The 20,856-nt window shown below is 35.4% G+C and overlaps 1 protein-coding gene across 4 annotated transcripts in view; it reads left to right on the forward strand.

Moving 5' to 3' along the window:
• Positions 1-20,856, forward strand: part of Arhgap5 (Rho GTPase activating protein 5) — a 66,454-nt gene that overhangs the window by 16,993 nt on the left and 28,605 nt on the right. The gene's annotated exons all lie outside the window — the stretch shown is intronic.

The raw sequence follows: 20,856 nt of genomic DNA on the forward strand, positions 1-20,856 counted from the left end.
ACTCACTTTGTAGACCAGGCTGGCCTCGAACTCAGAAATCCGCCTGCCTCTGCCTCCCGAGTGCTGGGATTAAAGGCGTGCGCCACCACACCCGGCCTGTCTACAGTTCTAAGGTGGGTTTTTTGTTTGTTAGTTTGGGGTTTGCTTTTGAAATAAGGTCTTGTGTCCCTCAGATTAGTCTTGAACTGTGTACTCAAGGCTGGCTTTGAGCTACTGTATATACTTCCTGAAATCACAGGCGAATACCCCAGTACTCAGCTATGTGTTAATACATTTTATCACTGCCAAAGCTTTTTTTCTGCTAATTTGCATAGACCAATTGAGCATCCTTAATTTGAAAATCAAAATCTAAAATGCTCTAAAACCTGAAACTTTTGGGTCCCATCATGATATTACCCATGGAATAATTTTATATCTGACTGTACCTAATAGATATTATGAAAACTAGAAATACTCACAAAATTACCTTTAGACTATTTATAAGTTATATGTGACACATAAATGAATTTGATGTTTAGCCTTGAATCTCATCCTCAAGATAAACTCATTTTATATATGCAGACATCACAAAATGAAAAAAATAGAGATATGAAAAACTCCCAGATTCAAGCATTTTAAATAATTAATACTCAACTTTTTTGTTCAGACTTTCATAAATGTGAAGCATCTATAACAGTAGTTCTCAACTTTCCTAATGCTACAACCCTTTAATATAGTTTCTCATGTTTTGGTGACTCCCCCCAACCATAAAATTATTTTGTTGCTACTTCATAACTGTAGTTTTGCTGTTGTTATGAATTATAAATGTCTGATATGCAGGATATCTCTGTGTGACCCCTGTGAAAGGATCACTGGGCCCCTGAAGGAGTTGCAACCCTTAGATTGAGAACTACTAGTTTATAGTCTTTCTATTTCAGTATTGCCTTTATTTATGTGTTTATTTTTCTGTTTTGGTTCACAAATCTTGTTTTGCTATCTTGAGAGGGAGGAAGGGAGGAAAATGGGTCACTCTCTTTTGTTTTTGAGACTGGGTCTCTCAACTGAACATGGAGCTCACCAATTGACTAGGCTGGTTAGCCAGTGAGCTTCAGAGACTATAGATACTATAATGGCCAGCTTTTATGTGGGTGTTGGTCAGAATTCAAGTCTCTGGGCTTATGCAATAGGCATTTTACCAACTGGTCCAACTCTCCATTCTCTAGTATAATTTCTACTTAGATAGTAGTTTCGGGAATAGTAAAAAGTTCCTGTACTCCAGGAACAATCAAATTTTCTGGTTGTTTATATCTCGTCTTGCTTGAACATGAAGTATGGCTATGTTTGTTTGCTTATTTAAGTATTTAGAGGTTAAACTGAAGGTACTGGAATCTTGGCTGTTAAGTGCTTCATCATGTACTCTCTATGTAAAATTATCTCTAATAACAGTGGTATTTTAGTTTTTTTGTTTTCCATCTGGCAAAATGATTAAAACTGGCTGGTTTTCCATGATTTTCATTTTGCTGCCTTTTTGTTAGCACAGTGAATGAGTCGTTTTCCTATGAAAGTTTGTTTTAGGCATATTTATTCTTACAGATATGTTTGTAATCACCAGATTCAAAAGGCCTGTATTTTAGTGATTCAGTGTTATTTCTTCAGGTTTTTATAGTAGCATTCTCGCTTCTGAGCACAGGGTAAGAATATACCAAATATATATTCTGGAGTTTTAAATATGGTCTTTTATACCAACTGAATAGTCATACAACTCCTTGGATTGGATGTTACTTTCATAAGTTTCACCTACTATCACTCACCTATGTGGTGATTTAACTCCAGTTATTTCTTAGATTGTAAGTCCTCTTGTTTCTTTTGGATCTCAAATCTGAATGTGTTCAAGAGTTGAAAGCATGTCATAATTGAAATGGTATAGGATTTTCATTCTTTTGTTTTAATTAATTGTATGTAAGGTAATAGTTCTGTTTATAATCACTAGCATCTTAGATGCATAGAATAAGAGTACTTTGCCTTTAATTTTTGTCATTTGCTAATTACCTCTATTTGCTGTCAGCATTGTTTTTACTCAACACTGGTGGTGAATTAGCTTTAAGTTACACTTTTTTTACTCCTTCTGTTTAAGTCACATTCTCAGCCATCTTCAGAGTTCTTTTCAGAAATGTGTTAGACTTTCATGTAACATTGCTTTGATTATTAGGGCCATGGTTTATGTATTTAGAGTCTTAAAAACATTTAAGAAATTATTTTATTGAAGTTTTTATGTTTATAAAGTTTGGAGTTATATAAGTGGTTCTAGATTGTGGTTTTCAAACGATATAGGTTGTGCATTTTCAGACAAGACCAGGTATTATCAGTGTGGTATTCTGTAGACCTAGGCTTCCCTGGTTTGAATCCAAGCTCAAATGTTTACGATTCAACCTCTGCATGTTCATCTAGGAAAACAGCCATCATACCTAGCAGTGCTATGAGAGAAAAAGGAATATTTATTTAGAACAGTATCTAGAATACGTTGTTTGTTAGAGAGGGATACTGGAGTCCAAATAAACATTTTTTTTTTTAAGTGAGCATAGAGGGAAAGGATCACCAGAGAGTACCATTCACAAAACTTAAAGAGAAGTAAATCACTGGTTTTATTTTAGGTGTGTTTTAAGGAAAAAAAATCATTTAGATGGAGAAAATTTTATCAAACTGGCTATATAATGTGAAAGATGATAGTAGAAATTGTCCTAATAATTATTAGGTACTGAAATATTAATATTGCATTTATATGGGGTTTTACTGAACTGTAGAGCTAGTTTGGAGTTAAGCAGAGCCAGTGTACCATAGGATTACAAAATTATCTTCGAACTGTTTACAAGATGTATGTGAAACATAAATTAATTTGATATTTAGCTTTGAGTCTCCCCTTTAAGATAACTTTTACCTATGCAGCTACTACAAAACGAGAAAGAGAATTGAGATATTAAACATACTTGGCTCCAAGCATTTTAAATAAGGAATACTCAAGGTATTTGGAGTGTGTTATAATTCATGTTACAGTTAGGGAAGAGATTTGGATCATATAGATTAGGTAAGAGAAATATATAAACATACAGTTATAAAGTTATAAAGTGGTCCAGTTTCATATTACTCCTTAATTTTATAATCAGACAAGGAAGGTATAAGAAAGGAATAATACATACCTGTTTTATTCATGAGAATTTATTTAAAATTCTTAATTATCAGGCCCACAGACACTTCACTATAAACTTGAATTTTGTATTGAGACAGTGTCTTGTTAGCTAAGGCTAGTTCTGAATTCTTGGTCCTCTAACCTCCACCTCCTAAGTATTGGAAGTTAAAGGCATGTCTCACTCTGCCTGGCTAGCTTTCACATGAGAGATTTGAGACCTGTTTGTGAGCAAAAAAAAAAAAAAAAAAAAAATTCAAAAGAAAATCTTAGGGGCTGGAGATTTAACCCCTGGAAAATCTTAACCGCTGGTTCAGCAGTTAAGAGCACTGACTCGAGTTCAAATTCCAGCAACCACATGGTGGCCCACAACCATCTGTAATGAGATCTGATGCCCTCTTCTGGGGTGCCTGAAGACAGCTACAGTGTACTTACATATATACATTTTAGCCTATTGGGTTTATATTGCATATATATAAGATGGCTTACTATTAAAAATTTGGTATCTGTAGTTAACTATAGATTAAGTTCAAGAAGAAAAAGTAGTATTATGGTAGTGGTACATAGAGGGAGAAAATGCTTGATAAAATTTCATTCATAGAGAGGCTACTAATTTAGGAATAGATGAGAACTTTAACTTGGAAACATATATGCTTTAGAATATAGCTAAGTCTTAGGTGTAGAAATAAATGCCTTTAGAACCTCAAAAATCTTTATTAAAATGCTTGCTTAAAATAAGTACTGTTGGACTTCACAGGTTCAAGCCAATGGGGCCCCAACACTGAGAGGGTGAAATAGACAAGATTTCACTTTTAACCAAGAAACTATTTGCAACTGATCATGTGTCACTTAATATGTCAACCATACTCAAGGGCAGATCTCATGCCCAGAATTAGTTAGCTAACACAAAACAAACTCCATGATTCTTGTCTGTTTGCTTGAGCTTTCTGTCTTGTTGGGTTTTTTTGTTTTGATTATCAATAAAGAGAACACAGGAAATTGAGTAGTTAAGGAGGTTAGAAAGGATATAGTAAGAGAGGGGGAAACATCACAATATACTGTTTGAAAAAAAATTTAATAAAAAAGTACTATTGATACTTGTATAAATCTCGGTCTCAAGGGCAGAAGCTACAGTTTCCAGATTCTTGTTCCTCTTTATAATGAACTTTACAGCGATACATGGATAGTTAAAGAAAGCAAATAGTTCTCAGGGAAGTATGACATATTCCACCTGATCTGGCACCCAAAGGACAAAAAGAAAAAAAGGGCCAAAAGTGACTTGTTCTGGGTCATGAACATAGTACTTGCCCGTCTCATGTTCCTGTAATGTGGGCTTTTCAGAGCATGCTCCCATGATTGGTTAAACATGGGGTAGACTAAGAATTGCCAGTCTTTCACTGTCTACCACTTGCTTTTCATGCTATTTTTTTTTTTTTTTTTGGTTTTTCGAGACAGGGTTTCTCTGTATAGCCCTGACTGTTCTGGAACTCACTTTGTAGACCAGGCTGGCCTCGAACTCAGATTCTGGAATCTCCTTCTCATTTTAGCAGCTTCCATTTTCACTTAATTTAAAATTTTCTTTTTTAGATGCCTTTTAGTGTATGTCAGTCAACCTCTTAACCGAAGGATGTATCTCTTCTTAGTTTTTGTTTTGATTTTTGATGGGGCTGGGGATTGAATTTACTGTAGGACTTCACTTAACAAAACATTTAAATTGTTTGAAAGTTTCTTTTTAAAAACTTTTTAGCCTATTTTGGGGGAATGCTTATTGCTTAAAATAGCAGTTGATAAAAAGGTATCAATTACTTAACCATTATTTGGAGTTCTACTCTTTAGAGATTTTGAGAGTTACCTTTGTGTGGAAAATACGTTTAGGAAAATGAGGAAGTGGTTTTTGGGTTTTTTTTTTTTTTTGGATTTTTCCATCAGTCTTTCAACTAACATCAGTCTAGTCAGAGGACTAGAGACACACTACTGAACTTGTATCTGAGCTTTTATCCTAAGAGCACTGAATAATTTCTAAAGGATGAAAACTACAGTATCTACTATGGGAAAGACTGATGCCATATTTGCAATTCATATCCTTGGCTTAACAGTGTATTGTACTATGATCAGTTGAATTCAGTATAAATGAATGACCTTATCTTCGTCGTAGTGAAAAAATATATAAACAGAAGAATCTGTTTAGTAATTATAGTTTATTTTGGAAGAGGATACTAATTTTATTCAATTAGGTTTTTTAATTTAATCTTTCTTTCTTTCTTTATTTACACTCCAGATTTTATTCCCCCTGCTCTGTCCACCCTCCAACTGCTTCACATCCCATACTTCCCTCCCATCCACCCCCATTCCCCCACCCCTGTCTCCTTGAGGATGTTCCCAACACCCACCCAAACAGACCTCTAAACTCCCTGGGGCCTTCAGTCTCTTAAAGGTGAGGTGCGTCTTCTCTAAATGAACCCAAGCCCTGCAGTCCTCTGCTGTATATGTGTTGGGGGCCTCATATCAGCTGGTGTATGCTGCCTGGTTGGTGATCCAGTGTTTGAGAGATCTCGGGGTCCAGGTTAATTGAGACTGCTGGTCCTCCTACATAGTCACCCTCCTTCTCAGCTTCTTCCAGCTTTTCCCTAATTCAACCACAGGGGTCAGCAGCTTCTGTCCATTGGTTGGGTGCAAATATCTGCATCTGACTGCTTTCAGAGGGCAGTCATGATAGGTCCCTTTTTGTGAGCGCTCCATAGCCTCAAGAAATTGTGTCAGGCCTTGGGACCTCCCCTTTAGCTGGATCCCACTTTGGACCTGTTGCTAGACCTTCATTTCCTCAGGCTCCTCTCCATTTTCATCCCTGCAGTTCTTTCAGACAAGAACAATTACGGGTCAGAATTTTGACTGTGGGATGGCCACCCCCTCCCTCACTTGATGCCCTGTCTTCCTGCTGGAGGTGGGCTCTATAAATTCCCTCTCCCTACTGTTGGTTTCGTTTCACCTAAGGTCCCTCTAAGAGTCCCTCACCTACCAGGTGCATTCTGGAGGGTCCCCCCAACCTCCTACATCCCGAGGTTGCCTGTTTTCATTCTTTCTGCTGCCCCTCGGGCTTCAGTCCTTTTTCCCTCACCCAATATCAGATCAGGCTTTCATCCCCGCCNCCCCCCCCCCTCTACTTTCCCTCCAAGTCCTTCCCAGGCCCCTCCCTCCTTCCCTCCCCTCTTGTGATTGCTTTTTTCTCCCTCCCAAGTGGGACTGAGGTGTCCTCATTTGGGCCCTTCATTCTGTTGACTTTTTTGAGTTCTGTGGACTGTATCTTGGGTATTCTGTTTTTTTTTTTTTTTTTTTTTTTTTTTTTTTTTTTTTAGCTAATATCCACTTATTAGTGAGAACATATCACGCTCTTTACTGAATACTCAGTATGACTGACTATTGTTAGAAGCTAATACAGGTGTAACTAATCCCTTGGCTGTTTCTCAAGAAATCAAGTCGAGTAAAATTGATTTTAAATTAATATTTTGAACGAGGTATAACATTTTGAATTTTCCTTATCTTTGTCTTACCCAGAAAACACTGGCTTTTTATAATTTCTATTACTTTCTTACTGATAGGCTAAAATGACCTTTTGAATCATTAGCTAGGTGTGTGCGGTTTATAATTCTGTATAATATTGTTTGGTTTATTGTCATTCATGATAGCATGCATGTGCCTATAGCCCTAGCTATGTGGGAGGCTGAGGCAGGATATCCTGAACCTAGTAATTTGAGAACATCTTGGGCAACATGAGTGACATGCAGTCTTATGTTGTTGTTGTTTTTAATAGAATTTCAGTGCTGGTCACACCAATTTATGGTACTATATATGTCCAGACTATAGTGTAGTTATTTCCTCTTATATTTTGTCTTTTGTCATTTCTTGGACTTGTTCTCTTCTATATTATACATTTGACTGATTTATTTCTTTTTAGACATAGATTGAAATACATAAATTTAAAAGTATATTTTAAATTCATTTTACTAAGACCTAAAAATAAGTTGCTTATTTGTGCATCAGATTAATTATAATTGTTAAGAATATAAATGTGTTAAGAAAGTTCTTCTATAATGCAGAATACTTTTTTCTAATAAATAGATGGGCAGTTCCTATTGGAAGACAGGTAAATTTATAGCATTTCTGGTTTTTTTGTACCGTTAAATTTAGTGTATTGTAAATGATCCTGCTCAATCATGGGAAAACAGTAGATATGTTTTTATGATTTCTATCTCTATAATGTTTTCTTGGTGGCTCAGCTGATACAAGGGAATTCTCAAGTAAACAGAAATTAATTTATGCTTTTGAAAAATAGAGCTGGGTGTAGTGGTATATGCTTATATGATCTCCATACACCAGAGGCTGCTGCAGGAGACTCTTGAGTCAGCTTTGTCTGCATAGCGTGACCGTTTTTTCAAAACAGCAAAGCAGACTTTAGTAGAATGAAAGGGTTTTTTTGTTTGTTTGTTTGTTTGTTTTACTGAAAGTAATTGTTCATGTCTCTAGTCCTTAGTATAAAATACATGGGTATAAAAAAAAGTGATCTTGTGATTCTATTTAGTGTTATCCAACTATAAATAAGGAACACTTTTCATACTTTAAATAATTATTTTGAACTTTGAAAAATTATTTTTTAGCCTTTAAAAGTCTGCAGAAAGATTTGGATGTTTCTCCTGGAAAAATGCATACAGAAAATTTAACTGTAGTTTTAATAGTTTCACTTACTTTCTGAAGACCTGTGGACCCCAACTTAAGAATTCTTATTATAAAATGTGAGAGAGGAAGAAGACACTCAAATTTTTATTTATTTTTTTTTATTTTCTTGTCTTCACTAACACATTGACTGGTAAACATTCGAGTTGATTTAAATATTAAAAAGTATTTGATAGGTAATGAGAAAAAGAATGTCAGTGGTTAATTTCTTTTGAATGTAGTTATTTGGAAAACCCTGATAAAAATCTATCGATACACTCATAGAACAAGATTTTGTGGCAGTACCCTGTCCAGATCACTCTTAGTTTATATATTTTTTTTTTTAAGATTTATTTATTTATTATATGTAAGTACACTGTAGCTGTCTTCAGACACACCAGAAGAGGGAGTCAGATCTCATTACAGATGGTTGTGAGCCACCATGTGGTTGCTGGGATTTGAACTCTGGACCTTCGGAAGAACAGTCGGGTGCTCTTACCCACTGAGCCATCTCACCAGCCCCAGTTTATATTTTATTATTTAAGTTATTAATGGCATTAATAGAGAAACCCTCGAAAAAACAAAAAAAATGGCATTAATAAAATAATATATCAGATGTATGGTAGATGTTGATGTCATTTTTTAGGAAAGTACTATTTTATAGAAGTAAGTTTTCTGAATTAAGGCCAGAAACTGTCTAACTTGTATCTTCAAGAACACTATGCTGGGCAGTGGTGGGGCATGCCTTTAATCCCAGCATTTGCGGGCAGAGGCAGGCAGATTTCTGAGTTCGTGGCCAGCTTGGTCTACAGGGTGAGTTCCAGAACAGCCAGGGCTACACCGAGAAACCCTGCCTCGAAAAACCAAAGAGAGAGAGAGAGAGAGAGAGAAAACCCTATCTACAGTTATTTTCTCTTCGTTTTTTACTTATGGTTAGCTTGAAAAGTGACCAGTTCTTTTAGAAGGGACATTTCTCTGTTTTCCAGTCTGCACCACAGTAGTGTTTCTCATCTTGATTCATGCAGGACCTCTATTTGTTTGCTTTTTTTTGAAATAGGACTGACTCTCTATATTGCCCAAACTGAGTTCAAATGATTTTCTTGCCTTTGCCTCCTGGGTGCTGGAATTACCATGGTACCTGGCTTCAAGACCTTTTTCTTTAAGTTAAAATTCTTAGACTTCTCAGGAATATTTTCTGTACACATTTACCAAACTTGACGCCTTTTTATTTCACCAACTTATACCAGTGATTCTCAGTGTAATACTGCTCTTTAGGGACCCTGTAACAATGGTTGGCTGTTACTACTGGGTTGGAATATTGTTGCCCTAGCATATAATAAATATAAGTCAGGGATGCTACTGATAAACCAAAATTCATTTCTCACAACTCTGGATTATGCTGCCCCAAATGACTCCAGTGCTGAAGTTTGAGAAACATTAGTAAAACTGAATGTAGTCTTTAAGGAAGTTCCAATGAAGTTCTAAGACAGCAGGTATATGTGGCGTGTTTGTACCTGTTCAGTAAGAAAGGCAGGTTTTTCCTTCTCTGTCCTCATGATTGAGCAAGATTATGTTTTTAGGAAAGTGCTGCTATGGACCATAGCAACATGCTATTGCTATTCATCATACTCAGCTGCTCTTTAGTCTGCTATCAAATATGTTGCTTCTACTCCATTGTTGCAGTCTTAGTTGAGATTTTTATTACTTCTTACTTGTATTATTGCCATGTATTTTATTTTGTGATAATTGTAGATTTTCATGGCATTGTAAGACATGATACAGAGATCTTAGGTTTGCTACAATAGTCAGACATAAAATACAGTATCACAACCACTGCATTGGTATTAGTTAGATGTCTGCTCTTTAATTCTCCAATTTCTGAGTTGTTTATGTGTGTATTTGATTGTGAAAATTTTCACATGCATAGGTCTGTACAGTAAAGATCAGAAAGAGTTTTATAACCAGCCAGCCTCACTGTTGTTCTTTCATAACCACACTTTCCTCCTCACCTTTTCCTCATTCCTAGCCTGCCTACACCTTCTGTTTTCTGTTTGTGTACTTCTGTCATTTCAAGAATATATGAAGGAGGTTGAATAGAAGGCAACTTTCTAGGACTGACTTTTTTCATCCAGCATAATTCTTTTCGGATTCATTTAAATTGTTGCTTTTTTTTTTCAATTATTCTCTCTTATTGCTGAGTAGTATTCTACAGAATGAGTATATTCAGTTTTAAAATTGTTGAAGGGCATTGAGTTGGCTGTGTTTTAGAATAGGGATAGTTTCTGTGAACAGTTGGGTTTGGGTTTTTTCTTAAATAAATAGTGAGTCTTTGTGTTTCTAGAATAGGACTATAACTGCTAGGTTATCTGGTAATTTCATAGTCTTGTAAGAAAACTACCTTACTGTCTGTCTGAGTGGGTGTACCATATTAAATTTCCACTGGTAACGATGGTCTATCCAGTTTCTCCACAACATCACCAGTATTCACAGCGCCATTGTTCTCTGAGTTTCTCTGTCCATTCAGCATTAGTTCAAACTGCTCTATTACTCAGAGGGGTTATGCTAAAATGCAAATACCTGTTCCCCTTTCTTTCAGCATATTTGTGGTATGTGTATATGTGTATAGAGTTCAAACTCCTCAGTTAGGTTTCTAAAGTTGTTTGTAGGGGAACTCTGCTTTTCTACCTTTGTGATTCCCTGCTCTACAGTTTTAAAATCTAAGAATATCAAAGTAGGTGCAACATATAGTATTTGTGTCAGTGCTGTTGCAAATATTAAGATTGTTCATATCATTTTAACAAATGTCTGATATATATTAAGCAGTATATGGCAATTTTTATTATATTTATTTATTTATTTTTGGTTTTTTGAGACAGGGTTTTTCTGTGCGGTCTTGGCTGTCCTGAAATCACTCTGTAGACCAGGCTAGCCTCGAACTCAGAAATCCACCTGCCTCTGCCTCCCAAGTGCTGGGATAAATGGCAGTTTCTAAGTTCTTGTCCTTATCCTTACAAATAAGCAGTCAGGTATTTAGGGGAAAGAAAACCTATAGACTATAGATCCTTAAATTTCTGAACTGTTTCTGACCTCCTAACTTGTATATAAAGTTCTGCCTTTTGCCATTTTCACATTTAATGAACTACTTTGTACTGTTGAATAACTGGTAGTGAAATATGGGTTTTTCTTTTTCCATGACAGATAGGATATTTCTTGACATTCAATTCCTCAGATTTTCTGTCCTTCACAGTAATTTGGAACTCTTCATACAGGAAAATTTGTCATTTTTTAAATATGCTATTGTGTCCAAATACATTCATAATAGGGTTAGCCTGTAACCTTACAAGTAGTAATTTTTTGATATGATTCAGATAGAGTCCTTAAAATTAGGAACAACTATTTGTTAACACTCAAAGAATGTGTAATTAGGTAAATAAATTTGTTGGTGGGGAATGGTATGGGAGCGATGGCTAGCAATTAAAAGCACTTGGTGCTGTTTGAAGAGACCTGGGTTTGGTTCTCAGCATGGCAGGTAACAACAGACTGTAACTAGTTGCAGGGAATCTACACCCTCTTTGGTCTCCACATACAATGGACATAAGATTCAGGGAAACACTTATGCACATAAAAATAAATCTTAAAAAGAAAATTTCAAATATCTGGTGAATAAACTGACAATACTTTATAGATTTATTAACAGAAACCTTGTGTAGTGAAGATCTTATGGATTACTGCTTGTAGTTTTTTTCTGTTAGTGTTTCCTAATATTCATTAAGTGTTAGATTATTGTCCAATACACATACTAAAAAGAGAGAGGTTACTAGATTCTAAATAGTATTCTGAAAGCAGTACTAACATGCTTCTGATTTCTTCACTAGAAAGAGTTAAAAGGGAAAGGGAAAACTCAAGACTGACTCTTGGGATTGTGATTTGAGCAACTGATTGGTTTTTATTCAGTAGATACTTATTCTTACTTTTTATGTTGTGTTTGAAATATCTGTTAACACTCAAGTGGACATAATCAGTGTCAAGATTAGATTTATGAACTCTGGTATTGAGAGAGAAGGCTTTAAATAGGGATTAGATTATTCACTTAAGGGTATGAAGCAGCTAGAGGAGAAAAGAGCTCAGGTAGAATTATGTAGAATAATAGTTATAAGCAGTGGAATGGAAAAAGATTAGTGACCTTTATGGAAGCCAGAGAGCAAGTACTTAGGGTGAAAGTTTTAAGAAAGAATGTTGATGAGAGCTTTAAGAAAATTTCAGTGTTTTTTGTGTAATATCATTTTAGTAGAATGGTAAGAGAAGCCATATATAAGTGAATTGAGAGAATAGAATATGTTTTAGAAGATTGGTGATTTTTTTTTTTTTGGTGGGCGTTGCATATGAACACAATTTAAAAGGTATGTGTTGAATGAATAAAATATATGTAGATAATAGTTTTATTATTTAATATCATAAAATATAACATCTATGAAAAACTAAAATTTATTAACACAATGCACACAAGCAGATTATGGCACCATTGACAGTCAAGATACAGGCAAATATAAAGACTATTCAATCTTTGCTGCATAAATTATAGTTCATACAGTAGTCTAATAATTGATCGGCCACTTCCTGTTGCTTTTGGGAAGATACTTTCTCCACTTGAGTAAGCACTTCTTTCTCTAGTCTATTTTACATCAAAATAAAAAGTAGTGCACAATTCTCATTTATTCTTTACCATGTATAATATATACAACATATGATGCATCATGAACAGCAAGCTGTTAAGTTGTAGAAGAGTTGACATTTGTAGAGCTAATCAGGAGCAGAGAACTAACTCCACAAAGTCCTGAGAGCTCTTTGCTTCTCAGGTTATGATCATACCCTGAAGGAAGTACAGCTTGTCTAATGGCAGCCACCTATCATCTCCTTCCATTGCTTCTAAGACCAGAGTCTTCAGAGTCATCAGTGGTCAGATGGGAGGGATAAGAAATAACACATTGTTAAATGCTACAACAGCAAAGACTAGAACGTTATCAGAATGAAGGTTTGGGAAACAATAGTGTTTAAATGTAAGAAATCGATGTGGTCTTATACCAGAATAGTATTAAAAACATCAAGATTAAAAACTCACAACTTGGTAACTGACACCATTTCCCAGAAAACTATTAACCACAAATGGCAAAGAAATAAAAACAACTAATCTATCTTCATCCTGAGAATTCATCTTTGCCAAAGGCAGTCAATTGCCAGTTTACCATCTCTCAGCAGTTGTCATCCAGTGAAATTCCAGCAGTAAGAAATAAAAGACTGAACACACTGTTGTTGCTTCTTTTTTGTCCATTAACTAAAATTAAATTCTTGTGCGTTGTCTTTGCATGATAGGCTTATATGATTTTTACTTATAAATGACTCAACAACATTTTAAGTGTATTTCTTCCCAGTATGCCTTTAATGAGTTTCAAATTGCTTCATATATGGTTATGACTAAGATTTTTTTTATTTCACTTATAAAACATGTTGTCACTCCCACCCTACCCCCCAAAAAAAAGCAAAACGAAAACTAACTAATGAAAACAACAATACCAAGCCAGCAAGATGGCTCAACAGGTAATGGTGCTTGCTACCAATCCTCGATGACTTAAGTTTGATATTTGGAACCTATACAGTGAAGAAAACTACTCCTGCGAATTGTCTTTTGCTACCCACACTTGTGCTTTAGGATGAATGCACCATCCAGCATACACATGCGTGGGTCTCACACACTGGTGCTTTTAAAGAGCAAGTCTACACGTGCCTGTTAATAAAAGGCTTCTAACTTTTTTTTAAGGTTAGACCCTTAAATAATTTATTGTGTGGATATGGGCATATGTATGGAGGTCAGAAGAATTGGGTACCAGGGATAAAAGTCAGATTGTTAGTGCTGCTAGCATCATAGGCTTATACTACCATGCTCAGCTTTTTATTTTGGTACTAGGGATCAGTACTCCCTCATGCTATGTGCCAGGCACTCTACCCATTGAGCCACCTCCCCAGCTGTATGAGATGGTATTTTACTGGTTTTGATGTACATTTCCCTGCTATTCAATGATACTAACACTTTTTTCTTATACTTCTGGCCTTTGTATGGCTTCTTTTGAGAGATAACCTGTCCAGATCATTTGCCTATTTTAGTTAGATTGCTTTTTTTTTTTAAATAAGTTTGAGTTCCTTATACAAACTGGATATTAACTATCTATGAGATATATTTTGCCATTGTAAAGGATGTCTCTTCTCTGTATTCATTGCTTTTCTATGTAAAGGCTTAAAAAATTAATGTAATCCTATTTGTCATCTTTCACTTTTTTGTTATGTGCTTCTGTGGTCCTTCCTAGGAAAACCATTGCCTATACTGATGTCTTAAAGTGTTTCCCAAATACTTTGTTATACACACTGCTTGTGGTTTTGAGAGTTATTACATTTAAGTCTTAAATCTCTCTTAAACTGTTGTTTGGGTTTTTGTTTGTTTGTTTGTTTGTTTGTTTTTGTACAGGTCAAGAGATGGGGGTCAAGTTTCATTTTTCTGAAAATATTAGAAGAGCTTGTGCCTTCATCATGTTGTATTTGTTACACTTTGATCGAAAATAGTAGTTGGCCCTAAGGGTGCATGTTTACTTCTGGGATCTGTTCTATTCCATTGGCCTGTCTGCTTTATGCCATGGCCTTATATATACTTCTGTGGTATGTCTGTGGTTCTGTACTGTCTCTTCAGATATTATTATTATGCTTCCAGATTTGTTAGTTTGGATCAGGATTGCTTGGACTATTTGAGATGTTTTGTGCTTCCATATGAATTTTATGATATTTTTCTAGTTCTGTGAAGGTCATTGGTATTTTGATGGAGGCTGCACTGAACATATAGATCCCGTTTTATATCATGGGCATTTTAATAATTTTTCCAACCCAGAAACCATAAACTCTTCTTTATTATCTTCAATTTCTTTTTCTTCTGAGTTTAGTAGTTTTTATTTTAGTTGGTTTTCATTTTCTTGTTCAAATTTAATCTTAGGTATTTTGCTTTTTTATAGTTTTGTGATGAAATTGTTTTCATCATTATCTTCAGAAATTTTATTAGTGCTAGAGAAGCCATTGTTTGTTTGTTTGGTTGGTTGGTTGGTTGTTTTTTTTTTTTTGAGACAGGATTTCTCTGTGTAGCCTTGGCTGCCCTGGAACTCACTCTGTAGACCAGGCTGACCTCGAACTCAAGTCCCCCTGCCTCTGCCTCCCAAATGCTGGAATTAAAGGCATGTGCCACCACTGCCCGGCTTGATTTTTTTTTTTTTTTCTTTTTTAATGCTGCAATTTTACTGAGTTCACCAGTTACAATGGTCTTTTGATGGCATCTTAGTTTTTCTGAGTATCTTATCTGCAAACAAGGATAGTTTTACTTCCTTTCTTACTTGTGTGCCTTTTCTTTCTTTTTCTTGCCTACTTGGCTCCACCTTGTTTCTTTGTGTGTTGAATAGGGAATAAGAATGGAAACCTTTATTTTCTTCTGATCTTAGAGGAAATCTCTATTCAATGTGATATTGACTGCGAGTTTGTCAAGTCTAGCCTTTGTTAGTTGAGACCCTTTTATTCCTTATTAAGTTCTCCATCGATTTAAGTCTAGATTCTCTTTATTTAAATGTTTAGTTGGGTTTATTTTTATGCTTAGTCTGTGTAACTGAAAATAGCTGTTCTTACTCTATTTTATATTTTAGTTTGCCTTTTTTTTTCTATTTTGTATGAGTCTTTAGCCAAAAAAAAAAAAAGAAAAAAGAAAAAAGAAAAAAAGAAAAAGAAAGATGAAAGAATTAGCCACATGCTTCTTATTTTTCTTTGCCCTGTTAGGTTATTTTTAACTCAGCCACCAGTATATCTTAATACTCTTATTGTATATGTGTGTGTGTGTTTGTGTGTGTGTGTATGTATATGTATGTATGTATGAGTGTACCATATATGTTCATATGCATGTATACCACACATGGATTATCTCCTTTTTAAAAAGGTTTTTATAATATTTTAAATTTTTTGTATGTGTGCATGTGGGCATGTACATGCATGCATATGTATAGAAATCAGAAGACAACCTGTGGGAGCTAGTTCTGCTTTCACCATATGGGTCCCAGAAAGTGAACTAGGATCAAATTGGGTGGCAAAAACCATACCCCATTGAGCCATCTCTTGTTTCTTACCTCCTTTTAGAGTAGGTTAAGTCTTTTTTAAACAAAATTTTAATAGTTTTACCTGAAAATTTGGAATTATATTTAATTGTCTTTAATATTTTATATGTGAGTGTGAGTGCCATAGCACGTATATGTAAAGATCAAAGGACAGCTTTGCAGAGTTGGTCCCTGCCTTCTGTCTTGTTGGGGCAGGGTCTCTTGTTTCTGCTACTCTAGTACTCAGGCTATCTGGCCTATGAGCTTTCTACAGAGTCCTTCTGTCTCTACCACACATCTCACAGTGTAAGTACTCAGGTTACAGATGCATGCTACTGCATACAGCTTTTTACTTGGCTTCCAGGGAGCCCACTCAGGTACCCATTGAGTCATCTTCCCCAGCCCAGTTTTTCATTTCATAACATAACTTTGGTTGCTTTAAAAAACAAAAGTTTAACGTACAGTGTTTGTTCTTAGGTTTTTATACAAAAACATACTATAATAAGCTTGTTTATTGATATTTTAAATATGTTTATAATTTTTAAGGAGATTGATTTACTGAATCAAGTTCTTTAGTCCAAGCTGTCCTTTAACTTGGATCATTTTTCTCACCCTAGCTGCCACATGCTGGGATTTTATAAGCATAGGTCACCATGCTAAGCTGGCTATAGAATTATTTTATACTCACTTTTCCCATGAACACTCTTGTCAGTAAATCTTCTGAAGAGTTAGAGTGGGATACAAAAGAAACAGCCAATGCAAGAGCATTGTTGATATGTTAAAATAGCAAAGAAGTCATGTAGCTGGAAGGAATAAATAATGAAAGTGGTGAGTGAGGTCAAAAGAAAATGTATGTATGTATGTATGTATGTATAGGGATGGAATAGATAGCATTGCAAGGCTTGCAGGCAATCAGTTGGGGATCCAGTATTGTTCTGGTTGCTCTCTTGTGAATGGCTTAGCCATATAGGGAATTGCAGTAGAAGTGGTCATTATAGTAATCCAAATACATGATATGATGGTAGCTTTGTAAACTCAAGGAGATAACTATAAAGATGGTTTAAAAAAACATCACATGCATTTCTATACATTTGCTTAGCAACTAGAAGGAAGGAAAATGGGAGGAAAAGAAAGAGATCAAGGATTATGTTGAAATTTTTTCCTGGGGAAACATGAACAAACCCCAGATATGGCACAGAGAGTAGTCCAAAGAAATGCTTCCAACCAGTTGTAATTTTGTGAGCTGATAAGCTTAATTGGGTTTACTTACAAGAGCACAGATGGGGTGGGGGTGGGGAGGAGTTAGCTACACCAGCAGAAGCCCCCTAAATCCCAGAAATGTTAGCTACTTATATATCCTGAAGGTGGGATGAGCTGCTCTGGTTGATGAGTCCTTTGTGGCCCACTTCATAACCCTACTCCTACAAGAGAATGTTAGTAGGCTCAATGTTAGAGAAGTCTTTTGTGGGTGATCAAAGATAGATACCATGCCAGAGGACAAAATTCCACAACAGATGACTTAAGTACTTTTAGCTCTAGCAACTTGAAATAATGGAATTACCAATCACTGACGTGTATAGATACAGTTTATTTTATGGGAAACATCAGGAATTTTGGACATGTTAAAAAGTCTCTTAGACTTTGGAGTAAAGTTATTTTATATTACTTTTAGTTAGGAGAAAGGTGAATTGGAGTATGTGGATGGTATTAACCAAGAGGGTGAGTTTAGATGAAGAAGATAATCAAGGATGATTCAGTCATTCATATTACAGAGTACACGGAAAAGAATGCCATGAGGCAAGATGAGAGTGGTGTAGAAGTCCACTAAAAAAACTGTTGAGAAGTCAAGAAAAATGAGAACTGAAAAGTGGCCTTTGTAAAGCAGTAGTTGGTACTTAGTATAAGTTATTTAGAAGCATGCTAAGGGTGATAGGGACAAATGTAAGTGCATGTGAGTGGAAGGAAAGTTGGAACCTGCTTGTATGGACGATGCCTGCAAAAAATTGTCTACCCAGTATCTTAGAGCAGCAACTAATAACAAGAGAGACTTGACTTTTTTTTTTTTTTTAAAGTAAAAACATGGGAGAAACTCTACTTCTATATAGAGAGCTACAGGCAGTTAATGAATAAGAGGGAAAAACCAGTCTTCCCCAGTGAAGAACCTGCTAATTGGTTATCTAATAGCAAATGGTCAGCCCTAAAAATGCACACATAAGAACAACAATCAGAAGACTCAGAAGGTTGTTAGTTACATATTAATTTGTATACATATGCATTGTGTAATAATGTATGCAGTAATAAAGAAAAAGGCCATGAATTTGAGAGTAGGGGGTGTGTTTCTAGAGAGGAAACTGGAGGGAGAATTTAAATGTAGTACACATACATAAATACTTTTTAAAGTAATTGCTACCAAACCCCATGTATTTGGGTGTATGTAATAGGAGTGATGGTCCTTAATATTTTATTCTAGTGTTTTTATCATATTCCTTCCTTTTTTGCTGCTGCCAAAAATTTAAATCTCTTTACATTTCTTCATTACCTCATTCCTTATTTGATCTTTATCTAAAAGACAGTGTCTAAGAGTTGCAGATTTTCTTGCTTTAAGTTCTTTGAAAGCCTAACTAACTGTTTTTTGCTAGGCTTAAGTTTTGTTCAGTTTGTTGTTTGTATGGTTTTAATATTATTTATTATATATTGCTGATGTTATTGTAGTAAGTTGGGGAAGAAAACTATTTCTCTTCCTGGTCCTATTTATCCATACTGAGGCTATCTGCCATACACTTAATTGATAACAAAGTTCACATTATTCTCAAATAGAATATTTGTTTTATTGTGAGTATGTTTTTGCAAACATAAGATTTGATTTTAAAATGGCACCAGGGTGGTAATGGCACACACTTTTAATCCCAGTACTCAAGAGGCAGAGGCAGGCGGATTTCTGAGTTTGAGGCCAGCCTGGTCTACAGAGTTAGTTCCAGGACAGCCAGGGCTATACAGAGAAACCCTGTCTCAAAAACAAACAAACAAACAAACAAACAAATTATGTTGAATTAGTATGAATTCATGGCTGTATAGATCAGTAGCAGCTGAGAGATGGATCTTAATAGTATGTGGAGAGTTTAAAATCCTGCATTTGTCAGGCATGTAAATCCTGGGAGGTAGAGGGAAACAAATATTTTAATTTGAGAACAACTCTGGGCTACATAATGAAATCCTACAAATTCTTAAATTTGTGAAGAACTCCCTGGATTGATTCTGTTGGCTAAGAATTACAAATTGTAGGATAACAACAACAACAACAACAAAGAATTGTATGCATTTTAACTCATTTGAGAAATAATCTGCTCTAAAGCTTTTCTTCTTTTCTTTTTTTTTTTTTTTTTTCCTTTTTCTTTTTTAAACAGTTTCTCTGCATACCCTAGGTTGAGTTCATTTTTTGGCCCCAGACTGACTTTGAACTGGCAGCAGTCCTGCCTCAGCCTCACAAGTGCTAAGGTCATAGCTGTATACCCATGTGCCCTGCCCTTGATGGACTTTTCAGCATGTAAACTTCTTTTGTGGCATCATTTGAAAAGTAACTTGTCACATAGGTTAAACTCCTCCACCTATAATGATTATTAGAGCAGACCTGTATCAACATGTCCCTTTTAAAGTTGGTTAAAAGGTCCTTCCTATAAGACTGTCTGTTTACTTTATTAGATTACCAGCACCAAATCTGTTTAAATTTCAAAATTAACTTTTAGTCCTGAAATACACTTTCGAGTTAGGTAATCTACCTTATATTACTTCCATTTCTTTGTTTGTTTATTTATTTGCTTGTTTGTTTATTAAGGTTTTTCAAGACAGGGTCTCTGGGTAACAGAGCCCTGGATGTCCTGGATTTACTTTGTAGACCAGACTGGCCTTGAACTCACAGAGATCCACCTGCCTCCTGGTATTAAAGGTGTGCACCATCATACCTGGTCTGCTTCCTTTTATTAACCCCCAAATTTAGTGAAATAGTTAGGCATTCTAAGACAAAGTGAAGTCTATTTTTTTCCTCTCCCCATCCTCAATTGGGATATTTCTGTCATCTCAGAGTTCAAATTGATTTTGAAAGGTTAATAATAAAAATAGTATTTCTTAAGAGTGAATTGCAACAATTAAGGCTTAACTTGTTAGTTGACTTTAAAAAATTACTTTTAATTATATGTATGTGCGTGTGTCCCATGTCTATTCATGCATATAGGTATGTGCATATGAGTACATCTGTGAATGCCAGAAACCTCAGGTCCTAGTGGAGCTACCCAGCATAGGTGCTGGGAACCAAGCTCAAGTCCTCTGTAGGAGCAGTAGACTCTCTTAACCACTGAGCCATCTCTCCAGTTCCAGATATCTTACTTTTAAAAAAATAATAACTTTTTGATGTTGCAGACTTAAGAATTCTTTTCTATTCATGCTACTAGATTCTAGGCATTGATGTTGATTAAGTTACAGCGTAATTTGGGTTTGTTTTTTTATTTTTTAGCAATTTGCATTATTTCTATAAACAGACAAAATCAGTTTTGCTTCAGATTTATTTTCCATTCAAATTCTAATACAGTTATTAGTTTGTAGCTTAAAAAGCACCTCACTTCTCAAGAAAAAGAACGTAGCCACTTTTACCTCTATCTACCTTTTAAGTTACAGTTTCATCTACTTCCTTGCACAAAGCTGTTTTGGTGATGGTCATTTGGAGAATAAAATAATAGGCAAGTTAGATTTTGTACCAGAACACTCTAATGACCTGTTGTAAATAGTCTGTACTTAACAAGAGGTGTATATTCTTTCTTACCAGAAAGT

This window comes from Mus caroli, chromosome 12, assembly GCF_900094665.2.
Source record: "Mus caroli chromosome 12, CAROLI_EIJ_v1.1, whole genome shotgun sequence".
Lineage (NCBI taxonomy): Eukaryota > Metazoa > Chordata > Mammalia > Rodentia > Muridae > Mus > Mus caroli.